An 18,367-nucleotide genomic window follows, 5' to 3' on the forward strand; every position below is an offset into this window, starting at 1 on the left:
CCGGCCCGCCACCCTCTCCTCTGCCCCTCCCACTCCCTGCCAGCCTCGGACCTGCGCCGCCCGCGGGGGCTGGAAGGCACTGGAGGCGCGGCCGGGGGCTGCCCAGAGGCCCGGGTCCCCGCTCTACTTTGCGCAAACTTGTTTTCCTAAGGTCAGCGCCCGAGCTGGCTGCATCGTCCTCTTAAGGTGGACTGGGGAAGTTGCGGCCGACCTCCCCTCGCCTTCGATTCCGCCCGCGGTTAGTCCGCGCTTCCAGCTGGTGAGACGCTGGAGGCGGCGAAGGAGTGGGGAAGTAGAGGGAGGGGGGCAGGGGTGTCTGCCTTTTGCCCCTCCCCGAGTGACCCTGACCCTGTGTCCCAAAGCTGAAGGCCTCAGTTGGGGGTGAGTGTGGGCCAGGGGGGCCCGATGTTTTCAGAGCTGGGCCAAGGTAAAGGAAAAGCAGGAAGTAAGTGAAAGTGGGGGGAAGGGGGAGAGGAAGGAGAGAATGATGGTACAAAAATAGCGTGTGTGTAGGAAGGACTTCAGTACCGCCTGGAAAAGAGGCGCAGGGAGAAGGGGGCCTGGCAGGGAAAGGAGAGGGGAGGGGCGGGGTCTTCCCAGGGAGGTGGGTTCTCTGCGGCCAGGTGCCTTCCAGTCTTGGATGGCAGACTCAGAGTGGGGAAGGCCCAGGCAGGGGTGTGTGTGGGAGAGGGGGAACTTGAAGGCAGGGGTGGTTCCGGAAAAATGACAGGCAACGAGGAAGATGGGGGTAGGGGGTTAAGAGGCCTGGAGTCAAGAGGACTGAGCCTCTCGGTGGAAAAAGAAAAGGTTCTCTCTCTTTTTCCTTGAGGGAACGCTAGGATCCCAACAGCAGCCAGGTCAGGGGAGTGGGGGAGCTATCTGTGGTAATCTGGCAAAAGAAGGCTCTGCACTGTGGGACCTAAAGCAGTTAAGACCTTCTGCTAAATGAAGGATTTTTGAGTTGGAAATGAGCTCAGAGGGAACCAATTTTGCTTCACAAGAGGCAGTTAAGAGGATATGAATGAAGCAAAGTGGGAGAAGGCCCAGCCCTGTAAGTGGAGAGGGAGTTGAGGCTCAGAGAGGGAGTATAAGGCCACACAGCAAGGCCTGGGGTAGGAACAAGATTTGAATTCCTGATTTCAAGGCTAAGGAGCTTTGCAAAGCAGACCCACCCTCACCCTAGCCTCCTGGTCAAAGGCCTAGTCCTGCTGTTGTGCTAAGACAGGGAGACAGGCAGAGTGCAGCTGTTGAGAGCACAGAACAGACTTCCTGGGTTCAGATCATTTGGCCACCTCTTATGAGCTGTGCAGACTTGGGAAAATACCGTATCTCTATGGTTTTTGTGCCTCAGCTTCCTCAACTGAAATAAGGCTAACGTGAGTATTAACCTAAAAAGGCTATTGTGGGGATTGGATGAATTAATACTTGTACAACACTTTAAGAAGGGCCTAGCACATACCAAGTGCAATATAAGCATTTGATAAATAGGTAAAGTGTTTGAAAACAATCCTTGGGAACCCACAGGGTTCTGGACAGCACTTGAAGTGCAAGGGAATTTTCATTTCTTTGGGTGTGGGAGATTACAACAGCGACCCACACAAGGCCCCTGTCCATGAGGAATTTACATTCTAGTAGAGGAGACAGATAAGTAGGCAAGTAGAAGTAATTAATGAACAACAGAATATTGAGCTTAGATAGTGAGAGGGGGTGAGCCTCTTAGATAAGGGTGGCCTCCCTGAGAAGCTGGGAGCTAAATCACAAGAAGGGACAGCAAGGTGAAGATTTGGGGAGAAAGGTATTCCAGAAGTGGGAGCAGCACAGATAAAGGCCTTGAGGCCAGCTTGGCTGGAGAGGAAAGAGCACAGGATAGGGGAGGACAGTCCAGCTGGGTGGCCTTGAAGACTCAGGTAAAGCTGGGAAAACCACTGGAGAGTTTTAAGCAGGGGGGTGCCATGGTCTGATTTACGTGTTTAAAGGGCTATTCTGCAAGTAGCAAGTACTCTGCAATGGGCTGAAGGGAGGGGAGTGTGGAATTGGGGCACCAGTGAGGAAAGAGATTGTTCTGGGTCGTCCTACTATCTGAGGTGGGGGGCAGGGAAAGTCTTTAACTCTTCAGGCCACATATGGCTGGGACCATGAAGGTGACCAGTGAGTCTCCTGGGAAAATCCATTACCAGACTCCGTGGCGGGGGGTGGGGGTGGGGGGGGGCTGCTGATGAAGTCAGAGATGAGGCAACCCTCTGCCCTGGGCTTCCAGAAGGCTCTGCCCTTAACTGTTCCCTAGGACACACACACACACAAACCTGCCCAGGATTAGGAAACTGGGGATTAGGGAAGGATAATAATTGAACCACCTGCTATTTATATATAGCACCTTTGTCAAAGGCGCTCAGTGGGGCTTCTCAATACAGGGGTTTTCATCCTCACTTCTGCCCTAGGAGCAGGTCCTGGGCCTTTTTCTAAGTCCACATAAAAATCACTCTTGGCCAACCACCAAGGCTGAGAAGTCACTGAGACCAATGGCAGATGAGTAAGCTGAGGTGGGGTGTGCAACTTTCCTGAGGTCACAAAGAGATTATGGCAGATAACTCATGTGAATCAGCTCCCTCATAGCAGGCAGCCTGGGCTGCTCTGGGTTAAAACTGGACTGCCCTCATTCACACGCCGTTCATTCACGCACATGACAGTATTTATTAAGCATCTACTATGTTCCAGGTGCTGGGCTAGATACTGGGGATGCAGCAGTTGGAAAAAACAAAAAAATCTCTGCCCTCAAGGAGCTGACATTCTAGTGGGGAAAGCAAGCAAATCAGTAAGTGAAATATTTAGTTTGTCAGATGGAGATAAATGCTACAGGGGTGAAAAAGAAATAGAGGTACCTAGAAGAGCGGATGGGTGGGGTGGGGTCAATTCTGAAAACAGGTCAGGGAAGGTCTCACTGAGCAGGTGCGATGGGAAGCTGGTGGCGGCCGGCCCATGCCTGCCTTTGCTCCTTGACTCTTCTGTTACTCCTGGAGGGTAGTCTGTCAGCAATCCTGCTGGGGGGCCTTTCCATCGTGTTCACAACCAAGCCGCTTCTCAGCACCTCTGTGGCTGCAGCCCTGCTCTGAGCTCCACTCCCGTCTCTCACCTGGGTGCCATATTTCCACCTGCCCCTCCTGTCTCTCCCTCCCTCTTCCTGAGGGATCCTTTTCTGTACTTCAGATCACATCCCTTCCCCGTTGTCCAGGGTCTGCTGGAAAGAAGACTTGAATGAGCGCAAGAAGGGCAGGGTCGGAGGCTTTGAGGTGAAGACTTTGCCACTTTGGCTTATGGAGCTTGGACAAAAAATTTAGTTTGCACCTCAGTCTCTTTATCTGTGAAATAAGGATATCAAGGACAACCTTGAAATGAGGGGCCAATAGTGGCACGGATGTGACAGCAGCCACGGAGGGAACGCATCTGTAGTTTTGCCTCCACAGGTGGAGCGATGGTGCCCTTGTGTGTGCCAGGCCCCCATCACCTCACTGCAGCCTCAGTGACTCTGCTGGGTTCCCCGAGATGAGGAAACAAGCCCAGAGGCAGAAAGTGACCGTACCAGGGCCACTCTGCGGGTTTGCTGGAGCCCACCCGGCCCCAGCCCTGCCCGCTCTGCCCCTCGTTCCCATAACCCTGGCTGGCGTCAGCAGGCGGGCCTGCCAGGCTGCCTTTGTGTGGGGCTGTCAGGAGGCCAGAGCTGCCAACGACCTATTTTTCTGGGCAGGAGGAGCTATTTGGAGTTAGAGGCCTCAGCTGTGAAGCCAGAACAATAAAAATAAAAACAGCATGGACTCCTCGATAGCCCGGACCAGGGAACCAGCTGCCCCCCCAGAGAGGCTGCTGGCCAGGCTGGAGAGAAAGTGAGGTCAGGCGGGAGATGGGGCTGACTATGCTGAGCCTCGGATGTGGGTTATCTCCGAGGCTCACAACAGCCACTCTCTCAGGGTGGCTGTTATTCCCATTTTATAGCTGTGGAAACTGAGGCCCTGGAGCATGTTTCCTCTGCATGCCCACCCATCTGACAGAGGGATGGAGTGACTTGCTCAGGACACACAGCTAGTCAGTAGCTGTGCCAGTTGGGATTTGAACTCAGTTCTCCAAATTCCCGTTCTCCATGTTCTCATTGTTCAGCATGTGTTATGCATTATAGGCTTGTTCTTGTGACATATTCATACCACACCTGGGAGGTGGTGCCAATAATTCCCTTATTTTACAGATGAGAAAGCTGAGACTTTGAGAGGTGTCTGCTGACATGCCACGCTCTCAGAGAGGCCTTGCCAGACCACCCTGTTCAAGTAGTTGCCTACACCCCTGCCTCAATAGCCCTATCCTCTCTCCTGCTTTGTCTTCATAGCACTCATCGCGACCACCGCTACTGTTGTTGCATTTTGTCCGTCTCCCTAACTAGCTACAGGTCAGTCCAACCCAGCAGCTCGGTGGTTGGCTCTGGAAACAGAACCCAAGGCTCAAACTCCTGTGCACTCTGACTAGCCATGGGGCAAGTTGCTTTGACGGTCTGTGCCTCACTTGCCCAGATGAGGGTAAGCGAGAAGCAATTGATAGAACCGTCCCTAAAAGGTTTCTTGTAAGGGTCAAATGAGTTAATGTATGTAAAGATGTTGTCCCAGAGCTGTAGCCCCAGGGCGTTCAACAGTACACAGTAGGTTGTAAATAAATATGTATTAAATTTTTTAAAAAGTGATCTGCCAAGATCATAGGCTAAGGAATTGGCAGAGACTGGATTTGAAGGCAGGTCTCTCTGAGCCTGTGCTTCAACCCGCTTCACTTCATAATCGCCTCTCCACAGTTCCCTACCCTTTAACTACAGCTGCACAGGAATCAGAACTGCAGTTCTCCAACTTGAGCAAGTATCAGCATCACCTGGAGGGACTGTTAAAACATGGATCCCAAGACCCCAACCCCAGAGTGTCTGATTCAGTAGGTCTTAGGTAAGGGCTGAGAATTTGCATTTCTAACAAGGTCCCAGGTGAAGTTAATGCTGCTGGTCTGAGAACCACTGGATAGACTGCACTTCAAGCCAAGGTGGGAATGGTTTGCAAGCCCAGTGCCAGCTTTCCTGTTGTCCATACCTCTGGTTCCTGTCCTCCCCCCAGGGGAAAAGCAGAGGGCAGGACATCAGTCCTCAAAGACTGCATCCAGTACTCCGAAGCTGAGGGGATGTGACAGATCACCAAGCCAGGGCCTGGGGGAGCTGTGCTGTAATTAGTGCTTTCCCGGGGAATCGACTAAGCAGCCCAGCAGGCAGGCAGCTTGCCCGAGCTCATCAGGGGTGGGACCGCACTGTCAGGCCCTAAACACTGTTCTCAGGCTCTGGGGATCTAGCTCCGCCCAGAGCTGAACCCAGCTGTGTTGAGCTGAGCTCCCTGCCCTCTCCCCACATTCTCCCTCCAACCCCCCGCACCGCCGCACCTCTGGGTCGGGTTCCCTGCAGGGTAGCCCGTGCAAGAGCAAAGCTGATTGCCTCAGCGTGCATTGAGAGACTTGGGTTCGAGTACTGACTCTGCCTAATAATACTACTAATGATAGCTAAAAAGTAGGAGTGTTTATTAAGACCCAAGCCTGAAGGATTTCAGTGGATTCTCTCATAACTGTCTTACGTGGATGTAATTCTTATCCCCACTTCACAGATGAGAAAACCGAGGCACAGAGAGCTTATGAGGCTTCTCCAAGAGCACACAGCTTAAGAGCTACAGAGCCTGACTTTGAGCCCAGGAGCTATTGTTCCCCAGCCCCTGCTCCCAACCTCTGCACGTTTTTTTTTCTGGTTTGTTTTTGTTTTTTGTTTTTTTTGGTTTTTTGGTGGCTGGCTGGTATGGGGATCCAAACCTCTGCACAGTTTGACATCTACTTTGCTGTGAGCTTGGGATGCCCCACAGTTCCCTCTCTGGGTCTCCATCACCACCGTGGGTCTGGCTTCAGGATTTCCAGGTCCTCCTGTGATGTCCAACACTGGGCCTGCTGATGAGTCATAGGCAGACAGGGATCTGGTCAAAGAAGTAATGAATGAACAGATGACTCTAACTCTCTCTAGTTCTGATGTGACAGTGTAGTGCAGTGGCTGAGAGATGGGCATTCAGTTCCAGTGGGCCTGGCTCAAAGACTGGCTCTGATTCAAAGCCTAGCTCTGTAGCTCTCAAGCTGTGTGCTCTAGGACAAGCTGCTCTCTGTGCTTCGGTTTTCTCATCTGTGAAATAGGGTAAGAATTGCATCCACATAAGAGTCATGAGAGAATCTGCTAAAATCCTTCAGCTCTGCCTCCCACTGACTGATCTTGGGTGGGTCTCAGTTTCTGTTTCCTCATCTGGAAACAGGTAGAGGGTAGAATTAATGGATGAGAGAGAGAGAGAAAATCAACAAACAGCAGCTGAGAATGATGTTTGGTGCCTGCTCCTGTCCTACCTTCTCCATCTCAGTTCTGCTTATGCAGTTTCTCAGGCAAACACTACCTTGGTGTCCTCCTTGACTCACCTCTTTCTCTTCCTCCCCACTCACAGTCCTGTCAGCCAAACCTCTTGGCTCTACCTTCTAAATAAGCCCAGAATCTGACGTCTACTTTCTACCTGCATCACACTCTGGTTCCAGCACCTTTGTTTCTCACCTGGATGAGTGCGGTTATCTCCTGATTGGCTCCCAGCTCCCTCCCTGGACTTTCCACCTTGTCCCTCCTTCAGTCAAAACTTCCCAATAGCCTTCCATCTCATCTCTTGAGATAAAACCTGAAGTTCTCAGTGTACCCCACAAGGCCTCCTGTGATCTCCCCTACTACCCTCCCTCTGACCCGCCTCCCCTCACTCACTCCACTCCAGCCATACTCAGCTTCTCAGTATTCCTTGAATATGACCGGCAGGTGCCCACCTTAGGACCTTCGCACTTGCTGTTTCCTGTGCCTGGAACCCTCTTTCCCCAGCTAGCTGCCAGGCTCGCTCTGGCTCTTCCTTTGGGTCTCTGCTCAAATGTTGCCTCCTCAGAGAAGCCTGTCCTGACCAGGCTATCTAAAATTGCCCCATCACTTCCTATCCCATGTTATACTGTACAGGCAGTGGTCACTGTGGCCCTCTCCCACTCGAATTTGAGCTCCCTGCGGTGTGTCTGCCTTTGTTACCAGCACCACAGAGTGGTGCTCACCACCAGAGCCTCCACAGAGTCGGGCCTCAGGAAAGAGCTGCTGGCGGAGGGAAAGAAGGAGCTGAGTGGGAAGCAGAAAGCAGGAAACAGGTCTGTCATGAGGGCACTGGCAGCTTGACCCAACCGGGGGTTCAGGCTCCTCTGCCCTGAGGGCCTGGTGTGGCCTGGGTTTTCTCGAGGAACAGGTGTCCTCATTGAACTCCAGGCTGCCTTTCCAGGCAGGGAGGCCAAGACTCCAGTTGGCTTCATTTCTGTTCCTGAGAGGAAGCGTCCATCCCTGGGCAGGAACTGGCTTGGCTTTCAGGAAAAGCCCAAGCAATACATACCACTTTCTCTGCTGCAGCTTCTGGTGAGCTGGGACCAAGGCCTCTGGGTAGCAGGTGGCCATGCTGGCCTCCATGCTGCCACTGGAGCAAGGAGGGACATGGGCCGGGAAGTCCCCCCACAGCTCGTTTCCAGAGCCCTTTGGTCTGTTATCTCATGGGAGCCTTGCAGCCATGCTGTGTGAGCCTGAGCTCGGATGCCAGCCTGATCTGGCTGAAGTTCATTCCGCTCACCTCTATCCACTCGTACAGATGAAACAACAGAGGCTCGTGGGGGAGAGACGACGGCCTGGGCAACATACTGCGTTAGTGGCAAAGCAAGGCCATGAACCCAGCTCTTCTGACACCAAATCCCTTGGTCCTCCTTCTTGCTCCCAACCCACCCCTCCCTCAGTGCCTGGAATACCAGCCTGATTCCTAAGTGAAATGCCACCACTAGTTTCCTCTCTCACTGAGTCTCAATCCCTCTTCAGCAGTTTCAAGCAAATAGTTGTCCTTGTTTAATAGGTGCTGCAGGGATTTAGGCATGAGAGTACCTGAAGTTAAGAGCCCCTACTCTTTAGTAAAGTCTCAAAATGAGAAGATTCCCAGGGAGGATTGGGAGAGGCTGAGGGAGAGGGAGAGCATATGGAGAAAGAAGTGGGAAGGTCCCAGACTGGCAGGGGATGCCACCCTAACCCCAGCAGGCCTGGGGAGGGGGCAAGGCCTCCAGGGCAGGCTTCATGGTGGCCCTAGGAAGCCGAGCCTGGGTATTGAGGCTTCTGCTCTCATCACAGGCCCCACAGTCCCCCAGCGCTGCTGAGATAGAGGGGCCTCCTGGGTGGGACGATGGGCATGGCCTCCATTCAGTCAAGATATTTACTGAGCACCTAGTATGGGCCAGGGGCTGTGCTGGGTGCTGGAAATGAGAGAGTCACAGTTCCTGAACTCAAGGTGTTCACATTCTAGTTGGGGGAAATGGGAGAATAAGTGCATGCAGTGAGGGTCTTGCTCAGGGAGTGGAGCTTCCTGAAGGAAGTGAGAGCCACAGGAATACTAGATGGAAGGAACAGTCAATGCAAAGGCCCTGTGGTGGCAAGTTCAAGCAAGGAGACTAGAACAGAGTGAATGAAGGGAGAGGGGGTTGGGGAGGCATACGAGGTAGGAGGGGGAGAAGGCCCGGCCCGCAGGGCCTCACAGGCCAAGGCAAGGGAGCCACTGTGTGTTAGAGGCCTAGGAGCTACAGGGTAGGCAGTGTGGACAGATTCCTGGAAGCCACTCAAATACTCAGGGACTCTCTAAGACCCTGGAACTGAGAAAACTCTGGAGAGGAGGGAGCTCCGAGAATGACCGAGGTTGGGCTTGCTTCCCCTCATCCCAATGGGATAGGATCACAGACCAGATGTACTGCAGTAATTCAGGGTGTCGCAAACTTTAATCTTGTTAAAAGCAGATTCTGACTTAGTAGGTCTGGATTGTGGCCGAGATTCTGCATTTCTAACAAACCTCCAGGTGAGGCTGAAGCTGCTGGCCCCTGCACTTTGAGCAGGGAAGATTTAAAGGAAAGAAATGGCCATGTCTAGGCCAACAGTCGTCCCTGCTGCCCAGCTTCAAGGCTGTCATTAGGGGCTCAAGACAAAGCATGCAGCCCCTCCACTCAGCCTGAGGACCTCACCCTTGCAACTGTTACCTGTGAAAACCAAATGGGTCTTTCCCTGACATCATGCAAATCCTTTCCCTGTCCCTGAATGACATGGGAACATCAGGGTGGGGCAGTGGGCTCTGGAGCCAGCCTGCTTGGATCCCAATTCTAGCCCTGCCAGCTACAGGTGGGTGGTGTGACTGTGGCTAGAGGACTTAGTCTATCTGTCATTTGGTCTCTCATCCGTAAAACGGAAAACACGCGATAGCCTCTTTACAGGGCTATTTTGAAGATTCAAAGGAATAATATATTTCAAAAGTCTGGCACGCAGGAGGTACTCAATAACTGTTACATCACTTTCCCTTCAATTCTACATGTCCTTTAAGGTAGTGATTTCTGTATTTTTTTATCTTATTATTTCAAGTTTTTTATTTTTGTGTATGTTTTATGAAGTGTATAACATATTAGTCCCCAAAGTATGTAATACATTTGTAAATGAAGAAGCATACATACATTTGGGGGTGGGGGTGTGTTTAAAATGTTTTTACTAATAGGGAATGTGATAAAATCTTTTTTGAAGGCCAATATTTTGAAGGCCAATGGAATTGACAGAAACAGAGAATATCAGCACTGGAAGGGATTTGAAAGGCCTTCAATTCCCTTGGCATCTGCTGTGCATGTGATGCATAAAACCCTCTGTTGCACTGGATTGCCTCCAGTGGTGCGGAGCTCGCTACCTTTCTGTGCAACCCATTTTGTACACCACAGAAACAGTTTCCTAAATTCAATCCTGCATGTGTTCCAGCTGCCTCTAAGCTCCCAGGGCCTGACTGAACTGCACCGCCTCCACTCCACTGTATCAAAGCCTAGGGATCTCCCAAGGGCCTGGGCCAGGCTGTGTGCATAGTAGGCCCTAAATAATGTTCCACAAGTGAGTGGGAATGGGAGATGGGGATGAGAATGGTGACTTTTCTGCTAGCTCTGATTTAGAGAGCATGTTAACAACTTAGTGCTGTTGTCCCCCTGGGAGTGTGTTGGTCTGTGTTGCTCTGAGTATGTATCTATTTGTTTGGGTTTGTTTGCATATGTTTGTTCATATGTGTGCATGTGTATGCACTGTGTGTTTTACTATGTGGCTGTGTCTCTATGGATGTCTGTGTGTGTATCTTGTGCTGCACATATCCATGTGTGCTGTGCATGTCTTTCTCAGTGTTTTTGCATGTCTGTGTGTCTGGGTGTCTATCTCTATTTGGTTTGTTTGCATGTGTGTGAGTGCTCCATGTATGGGGTGTGTGATATCTGCGGATGCTGTGTGATGTGCATGTCTCTCTCTGTGGCTTGGTGTGTCTGTGTGCCTGGGGCATTCCTTTGTGTGTCTGCCGTGTGTGTATGTGTGTCTGCATGAGTGTGCCTCCTCTCCCTTGCTCAGCCCTTTCGCGGGGTGACTCCCTGTAGCCTGGTTGACTTAAGGCTGTCTGACTGGCAGGCAGCAAGGGTTCCACACCTCTCTTCGCCTGCTTGGCTGTGCTAATCATTGGGTTGTATGCAGATGGCAAATGCGTGGCTGCCAGGCTTGGAGGAGGGACTGTGGAGGGGGTGTGCAGATGAGCAGACACTGGGGAGTGAGGAGCAAGAAGACAATTTAAAGGCAGAAAGGGTGGAAAGAAGCCTGCATGGCTTTGGAGTTATGGGTGTGGGGTTCTCTCCAGAGGCATGAATTTTATTAAGAGGAGGTGATGGCTGTGATGTTTTCCTTCCCCTGATCAAGTTAGAGTCTTGGCATCACAGGATTCTATCATCTTAGAATTATCTAAGATCTCTGGAATTCTAGAATCTCAGCCTAATGCAATTCTAGACTCTTAGAACCATGTTCAAGGACTGCAGTCCTCCTGGGATCCTAGCCTTTTCAAATGCACGTCTACTCTTCCTTCCCCTCTCTTGTCTTTCTGTGTATAGACTCAGGGCCAGGGAATGACCTTGAAAGTTCATCCAGTCTGCCCCCTGGCTCTGGGCAGGGCAGGAGAGGTCCAGCCAGCTGGGACATTCTTGGGGATGCTGAACTGGAATATTCCCTCACTCAGCAAAGACTTGTTGCCTGAATGGCCTGGGTTTCATATTACTCCCCCGCCACCTTCTGCAGGGACCGAGTTCCTGCATAGACAAAGGCGCCTCTGTTCCCAGGATATGTTTTCAGCAGTTCAGAAGCTGGCCTAACAGGCTGCAGGTGTGAGGAGAGTAAGGGGGCAGGACTTGGTGCCTCTGAGATCCTCTGGTGGCAGTGGTGGAGGCTCAGTCGCCCAACCTGGGGTGGGGTGGGCAGCTAACTAGGTAGCCACATTCACCAGGAGGTCCACTGCGGTGTCTCCTTCCTCTTATTGATTCTCAGGATGTCAGCTTAAAAGACCAGACTATGTTCTGTCTCAGGGGTCCTGGGAACCATGGAACATCCCTGATGGAGGTCACCCCACTGTACTTTGAAATTCTCCAGGACTCACCCAAATTCTTTAATTTAACCAGCTTTCCAGGTTCTGATTACTAGCCATTCCATCCCTCCCTCCCTCCCACACACGTCCAGCCACACCGAACTCCCTACTCACCTCAAATCTACTTCTTCACGCCTCCATATCTTTGCATAAGTTCTTTCCTCTTTGCCTTTTCTTTATGGTGCAAACCCTTATTCATCCATGGAATGCAAGCTACCACTTGACTGTAAGTACTATGAGCTCAGAATCTGCAATATTTGGCACACAGTAAGTGTTGAATAAATGTTTTTTGAATGACTAACTGTGTTAGTCCATTTCTGTGGCTTATAACAAAATACCTGGAACTGGGTGATTTGTAAAGAAAAAGTTTTTTTTGCTTACAGTTTTGGAGGCTGGAAAGTCCACTGTGCAGGGAGCACATCTGGTGAAAACCTTGGTGGTGGTGACAGTGACGGCAGGGTATCACATTGCGAAAAATGGTGGAGCAGAGTGAGGCACTAACCTCCTCATCCAGTCTCCTATTAAAGCCCTTCAAACCATGCCCCTGACCACCATTTTTAATCCACTCACTACGGCATGGTCCTACAGTCCAATCACCTCTTCAAGGCCCCACCTTTCAATTACTGAAATAGGATTTCCCAGCCTCTTAACACTGTCACAGTGGGGGGTCAAGTTTTGGAGGGACACTCAATCCAAGGCACTAACTGATTGAATGTATCCTTCAAAGTCAGCTCATTCCACCCTCTGAAGCCTCAATTCCTCAGCCCCTTCCAGGTATTTCCCTGCAGCCCGCACCACCCATAGGATTACCTGTAGCCATGAGTCTTTGCTTACTTTGACCGTCTTCTTTAGCAGACAGGGGACCTCTTGAAGTTGGAACCATGTCTGGTCTATCTTCCTACCTGCAGTGTCCACTTCAAGGCCTGCTACCCAGCAGGTGCCCAGTGAACACAGGACAGTTGCCAGCAGCCTGGCTTGGTGACTTGAAATCCCCTGTTAGTTCCAACTGCAAGTGCCAGTCCAAGCTGTTGGCAACATCTGCTTCAGAGTCTCATTTGCAATTATATGTTCCCAGGCTCTTGCCACTTAATATTTAATAACCAGGCGGCTGGCCTTCTCTGGCAGCCACTTAAGCCCCTGATTGCCTCTTGTATGAACTCGGCCCTGAGTGAGGCAGGGACTACTTTGGGGGTTAAGCATAAAGCCTGTATCCTGAATCTGGGGCCAGTGTAAAGCTGGACCCTCAGGGATAGGATGAAGGAATGCCCACTGGCTTGAGGCTCCTGGGTGACCTTACCGGGCAAGAGGCAGGTTAGGCATCAGCTCCAACTGGCTCCACCTCTCCTCTCCTGCCATGTAGGGCTGTGCCTGCTATGCACTTGTGGCAGGGGAGGAGGAGAGAGGAAAAGTGTTAATGGGACTTTCCCTGACTCATATCCCATTAGCTGAGGAGGAAGAAAGGGGGATTCCTTTCTGGGCTGTGTCCCAGCAGGAAAGGTGGTTCTATCCTGTGTGGCTTGGCCACCAGGAGTCGGGGCCAGTCCACGTAGGGGCCTGTGGCGCCACAGAGTGGGGCTCTGGCAGCCATGCCAGCCTCTCCTGGCATAAGGCTGGGGAGTCTTTCCAAGACAGCTATGGAAGGCGATGAGGCCATGGTAGTGACCTGACCTTTGGGATCACCCAAGCTGCTGTCCAGCTCTTGGAAATCCTGTGGGCTGAGGAGACCTGGCCAACTCTGAAGGCTGACCTCTGCAGATTGCTGGGGTGAGAGGGTGGAGGGACCAAGTGGCGTACAGCAGTCATGGGAAGCTTCAGGAAGAGGGGCCAGCAAGCACAAGGGCTCTGAGGTTGGACTCTACTACTGTAACCTAGAGGTCCAGAGACGGGTCAGGAAACAGACTTCACAGCCAGTTTCTCAGCGGATGCTGGAGGAAGGTGCTGCTGGGATTCACGCTTGGGAACCTCAGACATTTTGGATTCCAGAGGGGATTTTATAGGGTCAAGAGACTTGGTTTCCGGTTCTCACTCTGCCCCTAACAATCCCAGTGACGTGGGTGAGTCCCTGCCCAGTGCTCTTGCTGTCACTGCACATGCTGAACAACATGACTGCCTGACCCCTTTCAACACAGAGTCCTCCGTTCTCCCTGCAGAAGTCATCTGGCCACTTCCAGGAATCTGAGATCAGATATGCTACTCCACGTGACCTGCAGGAGGTTATGTTTAGCACGGAACGCTGCACTTTTATGCTGGCAGAATTTATCAAGCACTTACTATGTGCAAGCTTCATGCTAAATAAACCCTTTACCAGCTACACCCTCTTTGATCCTTTTCATCCTTGTTTCTATCTTTCCCTCGCCCTCACATCGTTCTCGGGTACCACTGACAGTGCCTTTAAAGCCCAGCCCTGGGTCCATTGCCTTTTTCTACCTCCCTGCACTGTTTGCTGCCCTCATCGGCTACCATCTGTTCTCACCTGGATGGCTGCACCAACCTCCTCTCAGCTCTCCCGCACCCACCCTGGCCCCTACAATCCACCCACTACCAACAGCCAGCAGGCCTTTGAACAATCGAAATGAGACCACGATCCTCTCCTGCTCTGAACCTCAGGGACTTAAAACCAAACCCCAATGCTGCCGCCGACACTGCTCTGCACAGCCGGTCCCCCACCTCCATCCCCACGTTGTAGCATCTCTGCTGCCCACTCTGCTTCTTCGATACTGGCCTCCTTCCTCTCTTGGAACGTGCTGGTTGATTCCAAGCTGGGGCCTCCCCATGACTGCCACACATCACCTGGGCCTCAGTTTGAATGTCACCTCCTCAGCATGGCCTTCCCTCATTACTCTAAAACATCCCTCTTCCCTATCCTCAGTCCCTTGTTATCCTATTTCCAAATTTTTTAGCACTGACCACCTTCTAGTATTCTTCTGATTTGTGTGCCCCCCTCCCCCACTGGATGCAAACTTCATCGGAGTAGGACCTTAGCCCATGTTGTTCCCTGCCAGATCTCCAGGACCTAGAAAGTGCCTGGCATGCAGTAGGGACTCCAAGGGGTCTGTGAAAGGATTGATGACATTGTCTCAGTGTATGAGATATAGTAGTAGTATCTCATTTTATAGAAAGCCCAGCAAGGCTACGTGCCTGTATGATTCATCACCTTATAAATGGTAGAGTCAAAATTCAAAACCCCCCACCTGACTAAGCATCACCTAAGCTTTTATTTAGGAGGCTGAATAGTGTGGTTGGAGCCCCTGGGAACTCAGAACTCAGTAGGGGGTGGGGGGTGGAGGGTAGGAGGTGAGGGTAGCTGGTGGTGCCAGGAATATGCTTCTTGACTTTGTTCTCAGCTGGGTTCCCTGCCTTGAGGCTGGGGGCTTAGGGTCTAGGATGAGGCTCAGCCTTATCCACACCCTTCTTTCCAAAGGTTGCTGAGTCCCCCGGAAGCTCCTAGGCTGGTTGGTGGTCAGCAATCTCAGCCCCTGCCCACCCTGTGGGTTTCCAACACTCCCTCCCTCTGCTGCAGTCATTGCTACACAAGTTAATGGAACAACAAGACACTTTACCCATTATCTGATGCAAATACCTTTTGTTGCTGGTGCCAGCTCTACAGCTCAGATCTCTCTGCGACCCAGCCAATGGGGCCTCCCGCTCCAGGTTCCTGCTGAAGAGGCCAGGGGCATCAGTCAGGCACACCCCCTCACCAGCATTTCCTGCAGGGCTTGGGTCCTGGAAGGAGGGGTCAGAGATGCTCTGCTGAATGAAAGCAGGCCATGACACCATCCTGCTATGGTTCACCAGTGACCACAAGCTGAGGCCCACTGTGTGCAGGCTCTTTCATATTTAATCTTCACATGATTGCATACAATTCTGATCCCTGTCGTGCAGACCTGGAGGTGGAAGGCACGTCCAAGATTGTGTAGCCTTCAGGTGGGGGTCCAGCTGGTGTCTGGACTTGCACACCAGGGTCAACCACATCCCCATCCACTTCCTAAGGGTGTTATCTCTGTGATTCCATTTAGACCTTATTTCTCTAATAGTTCCATAGTAGCAGCTCTATCTACAGATGACGAAGATGAAGAGGGTGACAACTTGCTCACAGCCACACTGTCAGGAAGTGGGACTCCATGCCTGTGTGGAGGAGCCCAGGAGGGTGGATGTGTGAGTGTGGGGGTGGGGTGGGGGGTAACTCCCAAAGCTTGCTCCCTTGGAAGCTTCTGTCCTGGGACCTGGCATGGCCAAAACTTACCTGGCCCAGTTCATGTTTAGTGCCTCGAGCATGTATAGCACACCTGGCAGGTGCTGGGGTTACCCAGAGAGAAGGTGGACTTCCCCAATTGTGGGAATCTCAGAGGCCAGCAGGACAGATACTGTGCTGCTGCTGCACCCGCCCATTGAGGACGTGAGGAGGAGACAGGATAGATGTGACAGTGTGCAGGAGGGAGGTTTGCTCAAGAAGGCAGAGACACTTCTCTGGGCAAAGGCTGGATGCTAGAACTTGAGGATGCTGCAAAGGAGCCTCTTCCTCTCACTTTACCTCTCAGCACGTGACCTCACCCATTCTCAGACTTGAAGGTTTGCCCCACCCTGATGGCTCCCACCCAGGTATCACCGACTTCTTCCTGGACTCCCCTGCTGGATGCCCCACAGTCCCTCAGACTCATCATGCCTGTAAAGGGACTAACTGTCTCCATCCACCTGCTCCTGCTCCTTGGTGCCTTAGTTTTCCCAGTTGCCAGAATTTTCACAAACCCTCTGACTGCCTCCCTGTCCCTCCCTCTCCATAACCACCCACCCAGTCCTGTTTGGTCTGTCCCAGCAGTGCTCCTCGCTGTCACTGTCCCAGCTCTGCCCCATCTGCCTCCAGTCTCTCTGCCTTTAATCCAGCTTTGGCATGCCCCAGCTCAGGCTTTCCCAACACAAAGATGGTGTCTTTCATTCTACAGTGGCTCCTCCGTCATCCTTGCAGTGCAGTCCAATGCCTTCACCAGAACTTCATCAAGGCCTCTAAGTCACCAAGGTCTCCCCCACCCCAGGGTGGCTGTCACATGCATTTCTCTGAACACACCTCCACATCTCTGTACACCCACTTCCCTCTGCCAAGAGTGCCATTCTCACCACATCTGCCCAGCAAACTCCTAATCATCTGTCAAAGCCCAACTTTCAAGGGCCTTGTCTAATAAGGATTTCCCAACAAGCTTCCTTTTCTGAGTTAGGGTTACCATTTTTGTGCTTCTCCAGCCCGTGTATGCTCCTCCCTTTGTGCACGTTCCTGTGAATTTTACAACCTGTGCTTGCTTCTTCCTTTCCCATTGCACTGTGTGCTCCAGGTCAGGCTGGGGTGGGAGCAGTAAGAGGACAGGCTCTGGAGCTCCCATCTGAATGACAGTCTTGGCTCTGCCATTTTCTAGCTGTGCAATATTGTATAAGGGAACTTAAGCTCCCTGTGCCTCAGTTTTTTGATCTGTAAAATGGGGAAAGTAATAATATTATCTCCTCTATGGAGGTGTGCTGAGGATGAAATGAGCATGAAGCACTTAGAAGAGGTCTAGCACATAGTAAATGAGCAATAAACAGTTTTTATTGTCATCTCCAGATCCCACACAGGCAGCTCTTTTAAAGGTCTATTTGGCTGACAAATAAAACCTGATTCTGTCTAGGTCAGAATTGTCTCTAAGCCAGGAGTTCTCAAACTCAGGTGTGCTTGAGAATCAACTAGATCATGTGAAAAAGGCCGATGAGCCAACCCCAGCAGGTCTGGGGTGGGCCTGGGAATGAGATTTCTAGCAAGTTCCCTAAATCCCATTTTGATGCAGGTGGTCTGCAGCTAGACTCAGACCCACTGCTCTGGGGGGTGATAAATGAGATTTTGTCATGAAAACATGACTCCTGGGGACAAGCCCCTGCTCACTCCTATTAAGGGAGATTTGGGATGTAGCAGGGCAGTCAAGGCCCTGCCTCTCCTGGGTTCAAATGCTGCCTTTCCTCTTCTGGGCAAGTGGTTTCCCCTCTCTGTGCCCCACTTCTCATCTGAGGAGTGTAGGCCCTGCAGTTCCATCTCCCCGGTGTGAGGGTCAGACAAATTCCCCTGCAGAGTGGGCCTGAGACACAGCAAGGGGGGCTGTTACCTTCGCCCTGTAGCAGTTTGTCTTCTGAGGGCTGCTCTGCCTGAGTGTTTTATTTTCTGTTGATGGATTCCAGCTCATGTGCAGGGCCTGCACCTGCATACAAATGCCAAAGGACTGGCCCGCCCCCGGGATCTGTCCTCGCCTGCTCTGCGCCAAGCACCAGGCTTGGGTTCCCAGCAGGGATCGGAAGTCTCAGGGCCTCCTGTAAGGCTGGGACCACCATGTCCACCAGCCTTCCCAGTCATGGCCGGAAGCAGCCGGCCTGCTGGCCTCTTTGAGAGCGGGTGTCCCCGTGAGAGAGTGGCTGCTGGGAGGTCTTCAGGGAACTTGGGAGATGCTGGGACAATCAGTCGCTGTTCGGGGGAGTGAGGTTGGCAGGGCCCTGGCTGTCAGCGCCGAGCCCCTGCCAGGTCCCTGCGAAGCCTGGGCCTGGTTTCTCACTGCCTGCCAGTTCCAGGGTGCTTGGGGAGGAGGCCCTGGGGAAGTCATTGTCCCTCTCTCCAGAGTCTTTGCTGTGGCTGAGGAGGCCTGAGCAGTTGTCTGCTCTCCGACATCAGGTTTGCACAGCTGTGGACATGCTCTGCCTAGGCTTTGCTGTCTGCTGGGCTAGGGATGGAATGCTTAGACCAGCCCCCACAGGTGCCTGGACAGGCA

The sequence above is a fragment of the Galeopterus variegatus genome, unplaced genomic scaffold, assembly GCF_000696425.1.
Source record: "Galeopterus variegatus unplaced genomic scaffold, G_variegatus-3.0.2 Scaffold1309, whole genome shotgun sequence".
NCBI classification, from domain to species: Eukaryota; Metazoa; Chordata; class Mammalia; order Dermoptera; family Cynocephalidae; genus Galeopterus; species Galeopterus variegatus.